Here is a 7,302-nt window from a genome sequence, read left to right as displayed (position 1 = left end):
TCGTTAACGCGTCCTCCAGGCCACACATGCACGGTATTACCAACGCCGCATCCACAGTGCCAGACAGGAAACACATTTGGAGGAGTTTAAACAATTTTAAAATGTGCTTTCAAATTTTACAACTTGCTTGACTTGCCCAAGGGAGGAACCAAGCCCCTTATATAAATGTCACCGCAAACTGGCTTGCTCCATATCCCACCCAGCTTGGGGATCTGGGATGTCTAGGGGGTTGTTGATTTTTATTTTATTTTTCTTTCTTTCTTTCTTTCTTTTTTTTTTTTTAATTTCATCTGTGTCTTCTGTGGGCATTGGCTTTTTAAATCATGTTGATTTTATATGCTCTCCCGGTAGCCGGAGGAGAGGAGACACTTTTTCATTCCACAGACCAGCCTAGGACGAAAGCATTTAGCAAGCTCTGGGGTGACCTCTGAAGAAACATCTCAAGGAGAGGGTTTCCTGGTGGCGAATCAGACAGTTCCTAGATCCAGGGCGCTGTGGAGCAGAGGAAAGGCCCCTTCCCTGGCAGCAGGGGTAGGATGGACCTCTCTAGACCTGGGGGGAGTTAAACCTCAGGGCCCCAGCCCCTGGCCCAGCGTCTTATCCACAAAAAGCCCTCAGGATACCACACCAGCTTCCTCACCCACTGTCCCTCTCACTGGTTCACAAACAAGGGTCTCCAGTTAACTTTTGTTCATTGAGATTTTCCTGGGTTTTTTTTTTTTTTTTTTGTATTTCTAATTTTTTTAGACAAGAGTCTCGCTATGTCACCCAGGCTGGAGTGCAGTGGTGCAATCTCGGCTCACTGCAACCTCTGCTTTCCTGGTTCAAGTGATCCTCCTGCCTCAGCCTCCCAAGTAGCTGGGATCACAGGCGCTCGCCACCATGCCCGGCTAATTTTTGTATTTTTGTAGAGACAGGGTTTCACCACGTTGGCCAGGTTGGTCTTGAACTCCTGAGCTCAGGTGATCTGCCCGCTTCAGCCTCCCAAAGTGCTGGGATTATAGGTGTGAGCCACCGTGCCTGGTCTTTTGTTTTTTGGTTTTTGTTTTTAGGTTTGCCAGGAAAAAAATGGAGATCAGGCAGAGGGAAGGAAGATCTTGGGAGTGTCCTGGGCCTGGTGGACGGGTGTGAGGAGGAGCCAGATGAATGGTTTTGATGAGGGCCGTGAGCCGGGGGGCCTGGCTCTGCACCTTTCGTGACTATGTGTAGCCTGGAGTTGGAGACAGGACCTGCCCCTATATCTGTGCCATGTACCACCTGGTGCAGTAAACTGAACTCCTGAGGCTATGTCCTCAGCTCTTGCGACCTTATCCCTGACTGCCCTCACCCCAGGCAGGTAGTCCCTCGCTTGGCCCAGGCTTTCTGCAGAAGGACTTGGCTGAGCTGCTGTCCCAGGAGGGACCGTGGCAGCCACTTATGGGGAGTGTGGTGGCTGAGTGCACACTGGGGTTGGAAATCACCTCTCAGGAGCGTGGTGGCCTGCAGGGGCCGAGGAAGCTCCGGAATGGCTCTGTGGCAAAGCTGTTGTGTTCAAAGAGGACTAGCAGTCCCACTGCAGTGCAGCATGGTGGCAAGTGTGCAGATCCATGCTCGGTCCAGCCCCAGCGAAGTCTGTCAGGGCCCCATGCATAGAGGTGGCTATGAATGCAAACTAAAGATGAATCTAAAATTCAGATGATTAAAAAAAAATAAAAAAAAACAAGCCTGGTGCAGTGGCTTATGCCATTCCCCTAAATGTTTTTGGAGATTCCCCCTTCTCCTGTCTCAGACTATATTCCCTTCCCGCAAACCAATTCCTGTGGCCTGGGGCTGCTTAGCTGGGACGGGCCAGTCTCAGGATATTTGCCCACTCCTGAACCTGGGAAATGGGGTGATCCCACTCAAACCACAAACAAGCCAAGGAAATCAGGAGCAGAACTGTGTTTTGAAGAACGACAAGGAGTTCTATTTCAGAAGGTTAAATTCAAAGTGCTTGGAAATTGACAAAAAAATGGATTGGGAAGTTGCAAATTAGAGCCCGGGAATCGTGTTTTGAGTTAGAGAAGTGGAAAGCAGAGGATTGGGGTTTGAGGCCCCGGAATTGCCATGCATGAGGGTGGAGAACTGACTTTCAAATGCAATGCCTGAAGGGGGCCAAGTATATTTGTCAGGAAGGCAGAATATAATCTTTAGCTGGCATCTCATCACCTCAGTCATCACAGAAGAAAGAAAACAAACCTATGGACCGGGTGTGGTGGCTCACAACTGTAATCCCAGCACTTTGGGAGGCTGAGGCGGGCAGATCATGAGGTCAGGAGTTCGAGAACAGCCTGGCCAACATGGTGAAAACCCACCTCTACTAAAAACACAAAAATTAGCAGGTCGTTGGTGGCAGGCACCTATAGTCAAGGCTACTGAGGAGGCTGAGGACAAGGCTCACTTGAACCAGGAGGTCGAGGCTGTAGTGAGCTACGACAGTGCCACTGAACTCCAGCCTGGGCAACACAGTGAGACCCTATCTCAAAAAAATCAAATAAAATACAATGAGGACAATAATACTACCTACCTCTCATGGTGATGTGAAGATTAAGCGGATTCATGTACACAAAGTGCTTCAAATAAGCCTGGAATGGAGAACACGTTCTATAAACATGAGCCGATGCTGTTACTATTCCCAGGACAACTTCCCAATTAAATACAACCCCTCAGCTTGTTTCTGCCGCCAACCTGGGTTTGCCCAAGGGCCCTTCTCCAGCCCAATCTGGAATGCCCTCAGCCCATTTAAAACCAATCTCCCGGTAAGCCCAGTCCCCAAAGGACCTTCCCTAGGACGTCCACCACCTCCTAGACGTGGGGATTTGTGCCAGGACAGGAGCGCTTTTTTCTGAGCCCCACAGGGCCCCGTGCCTCCCCCAAGGAATTTACCACATTCCAGCTGGCATTCCAGCTATTTGTTTTCTCCTGCCTCACCTCTCGGGGTGGTTTCTGGCCTCCTCCCTCCTCCCCCTTGCCCAAGCTCTGTCTTCAGCCCTTTTTGTACCTTCCTCCCACCTCTACTTAGCCAAGTCCTACTCCTGTTTAAGACGAAGCTCAGGGTCCCCCAGACCCAACAGCGCCCGGCGCAAGCTGGTGGACTTGATGATACCAGGGCCAGGAGGAAGAAGGAGAGCAGGAGAGAGCAGGAGAGCAGGAGAGACTACAGGGGAGCCAGGGGAGGAAAAAGGACCGGGAAGGAGGGAAGAGGGAGCTCTGGGGGCCGGATCTTCCCCGTTACCTTCCCCTCACCCCTGCAGGGGCAGGGCAGTGTGGCCCACCGGATTCCTTTGGGCATGGAATGCCCTTGCTCACCGTCCCCACCAGAGAACCCTCCAAAGTCACTTTCCCCACTCAGCACTCTGCCCTCGAGGAACCTCAGCACTCTTGGCCACCTCATCCTAGGGTGTTTACCACATACTACCATTTGTGGTCCTGGGACTCCTACCCGCTTCCCTATATCCTTACTCCCAGTATCAGCACGTTTGCCTCCTGTCAGCCCGTGCAGGGACCACGAGAGGGAAAAGGCACACCACATGTGCTTCGGCACAACCCACTCCCCAAGCTTAGCGCCAGGCCCACACATCTATTATCTCATGTGATCCCCGTAAGAATTGCCCAGAGTCTAGGCGCAGTGGTTCATGCCTGTAATCCCAGCACTTTGGGAGGCCAAGGCAGGCAGATCACTTGAGGCCAGGAGACCAGCCTGGCTAACATGGTGAAACCCCATCTCTACTAAAAATACAAAAATTAGCCAGATGTGGTGGCACACGCCTATAATCCCAGTGACTCGAGAGGCTGAGGCAGGAGAATCACTTGAACCTAGGAGATGGATGCTGCAGTGAGCTGAGATCACGCCACTACATTCCAGCTTGGTGACAGAGTGAGACTCCATTTCAAGAAAATACAAGTAGGCCAGGTGCAGTGGCTCACACCTGTAATCCCAGCACTTTGGGAGGCCGAGGCAGGTGGATCACGAGGTCAAGAGATCGAGACCATCCTGGTCAACATGGTGAAACCCCGTCTCTACTAAAAATACAAAAAACTAGTTGGGCGTGGTGGCGCGTGTCTGTAATCCCAGCTACTCAGGAGGCTGAGGCAGGAGAATTGCCTGAGCCCAGGAGGCGGAGGTTGCAGTGAGCCGAGATCGCGCCATTGCACTCCAGCCTGGGTAACAAGAGCGAAACTCCACCTCAAAAAAAAGAAAATACAAGTAAAAAAAAAATAATAATAATTGCACAGAGAAGGTGGTCTTGACCCTATTTTATGATGAGGAAAGATGAGGCTCAAGGAGCTTAAGTAACTTTCCCAAGTTTCGGCAGCTGGGCCCCAGACCCACCCCATCTCTGCATTGTCTCCCTGCTCACCCGCTGCCTATCAGACCCGGCCTGCATCACCCAGGCAGAGCGCCTGTTATACAAACAAACGAGATGGCCAGTATCCGGACATCTCCCGCCTGCAGGGACAGGCCAGGGTGAGTTTAAGCCCCAGGGAAGTGCATCTCAGAGCCTGTCCCACAGCCATCTCAGGTTCCCTCTGAGACTGTCCCACACCCAGCCCTTTCCTTTCCCTTCTCTACTGACTCCCCGCATTTGCTCCCAGTAGATACAGCACTTGGTGCCAAGGCTTTCCTTTATCCCCAGGACAGCCAGGCCAGTGGGGCATAGAAGAAATAGCATGGTATGGATCCAAGCCCCATCAAGTGTACCCACCTGAGTTTCTTGTTGTTCTTCTGAGATGGCTGGAGTGCAGTGGTGCGATCTTGGCTCACTGCAACCTCCGCCTCCTGGGTTCAAGCCAGATTCTCCTGCCTCAGCCTCCCAAGTAGCTTGGACCACAGGCATGCACCACCACTCCCGACTAAATTTTGCATTTTTAGTAGCGATGGGGTTTCACTATGTTGGCCAGGCTGGTCTCAAACGCCTGACTTAGGTGATCTGCCTGCCTGGCCTCCTAAAGTGCTAGGATTACAGGTGTGAGCCCACATCCAGCCTTCCTTTTTTTTTTTTTTTTTTTTTTTTTTTTTGAGAGAGAGAGTGAGAGAGAGTCTCTCTCCATTGCCCAGGCTGGAGTGCAGTGGTGCCAACTTGGCTCACTGTACTCTCTACTTCCTGGGTTCAAGCAATCCTCCCACCTTAGCCTCCCAAGTAGCGGGGGACCACAGGCATGTCCCACCATGTCCGGCTAATTTTTTGTATTTTTTGTAGTGATGGGTGGCTCACGCCTATAATCCCAGCATTTTGGAAGGCCGAGGTGGGCGGATTACTTGAAGTCAAGAGTTTGAGAACAGCTTGGCCAACATGGTGAAACCCTGTCTCTCCTACCCCGGCATGATGGCATACACCTGTAGTCCCAGCTACTCGGGTGACTGAGGCACAAGAATCACTTGAACCTGGGAGGCCAAGGTTGTAGTGAGTGGAGATCGTGCCACTGCACTCCAGCCTGGGCGATAGAGCAAGACTCAATCTCAAAAAAAATAAAAAGATGGGGTTTCACCACATTACCCAGGCTGGTCTCAAACTCCTGGACTCAAGTTTGCTAACCTCAGCCTCCCAAAGTGCTGGGATACAGACATGAGCCACTGTGCCTGGCCCTCCACCTGAGTTCTGAATATCATCACCTTTCAGAGCCTTGGTTTTCCCACTGGTCAGTGGGGATGTAATTCCTGCCCTTGCCCACCTCGAAATGTGTAGGAGTCTATAAAGAGGAAATAGCATGTGATAAAATGTACAACTGAAAACACTGGACTGTAATAAAATGTTACACAAATGTAAGGGATTCCAAGTTGGTTGTAACATGGGCATTAAACTGTAACTTCTCAAAGATATTGACCATAAAACTTACAGAGCCATGGGGGAAAAAATCAAGAAGTGTGTGTGCTCCTGAGCCCTAACTTCTTTTATTTATTTATTTTTTTTTTTTTTAATCAGTCTCCGTAGAGACTGTCAAAAATTGCCAGTGCCGACTGTACTGCAAGTTGTCACAGTGGGGTGTTGGGAAAAGTTTTCAATTAGCATTAATCACGCCTTGGATAAACCTCATTGGCTACGATACTGCCACTTCATAAAGCTGAGCCTTAACTTCTATGGGCGATTTTTTTTCTCTGCATTTTTATTTCTCTACATTTTCTTCCCCCCACCCTTTTTCTTTCTTTCTTTTTTTTTTTTTTTTTTTAGACAGAGGCTCACTCTTGTTGCCCAGTCTGGAATGCAATGGCACGATCTCAGCTCACCGCAACCTCCACCTCCTGGGTTCAAGCGATTCTCCTGCCTCGGCCTCCCGAGTAGCTGAGATTACAGGAGGCATGCACCACCATGCCCAGCTAATTTTTGTATTTTCAGTAGAGACGGGGTTTCTCCATGTTGGTCAGGCTGGTCTCGAACTCTCCATCTCAGGTGATCCGCCCGTCTCAGCCTCCCAAAGTGCTGGGATTACAGGCGTGAGCCACCGCAGCTGGCCTTCTGTAAATTTTCTGCACTAATCACGTTACTTAAACTTCAAGTAGCTGGTATTCTATTATTTGCAGCCAAAATCACTCCTCACTTATATAATGCCCCAAACTGAACTCTTCATTCATCCTTCCTAGGTCTGCTCCTCCCCTGAGTTTCCTATCCATAAGGAGCACTCCTGCCCACCAAGCCATCCTGGACTTCTCCCAGCCTCATGCCCACGGCTCAGCTCTCACACCCACCTCTGTCCTCTGCCCCCCACCTATTTGCCACTATTCTGCTCCCCCCATCTCCTCCAGGGACAGGAGTTGGAGGGAGCAGAGGACAGGGAGCTGAGCCGTGGGTGGGAGTGCCACTGTATTCCAGCCTGGGCAACAGAGCAAGAAACCGTCTCAAAAAACACAAACAAAAAAAAAATTAGCTGGGCTTGATGGCCTGCGCCAGTAGTCCAATTATTTGGAAGGCTGAGGTGGGAGGATCGCTTGAGGCCGGGAAGTGGGCCTGAGGCTCCCCACCTCAAGGTTGAGGAGTAGCAGAGGAGGAGCGAGCAGGGGGCGCAGACGCAGACGGATTAGTGGCTCTTGGCCCGAGGCACCCCTGCTGGAACTCCTGCAACTCAGGCCTAACCAGCCCTCTACCTCTGGGCTCCCTTCCCCACCTCATTCTATTCCCCACAGTGATTTTTCTAAAATACAAATCTCATTATGTTTCCTGCTTAACCAACTATGGGCTCCGGAGTAACCTTCAAAATCCTTAGCATGGCCCCCACACTGTCTGTCTCATCTCCTGCCACTCCCACAGACACATTCTATAATGATTTTTTAAGAGGCAGGGTCAGCCA

General features: G+C 50.8%; 1 non-coding gene across 1 annotated transcript; it reads right to left on the bottom strand.

Annotated features, from left to right (window-relative positions):
• Positions 1–5,942: 5,942 nt before the first annotated feature.
• LOC120360299 (U4 spliceosomal RNA) lies at positions 5,943–6,083 on the bottom strand. Its single transcript, XR_005576855.1, has one exon. It is a non-coding gene; the product is annotated as a U4 spliceosomal RNA (small nuclear RNA).
• Between the last annotated feature and the right edge of the window lie 1,219 nt (positions 6,084–7,302).

The sequence above is a fragment of the Saimiri boliviensis genome, chromosome 19 (genome assembly GCF_048565385.1).
Source record: "Saimiri boliviensis isolate mSaiBol1 chromosome 19, mSaiBol1.pri, whole genome shotgun sequence".
NCBI lineage: Eukaryota > Metazoa > Chordata > Mammalia > Primates > Cebidae > Saimiri > Saimiri boliviensis.
The sequence above is the reverse complement of the archived record's forward strand: the minus strand, read 5'-3'. Positions and strand labels throughout refer to the sequence as shown.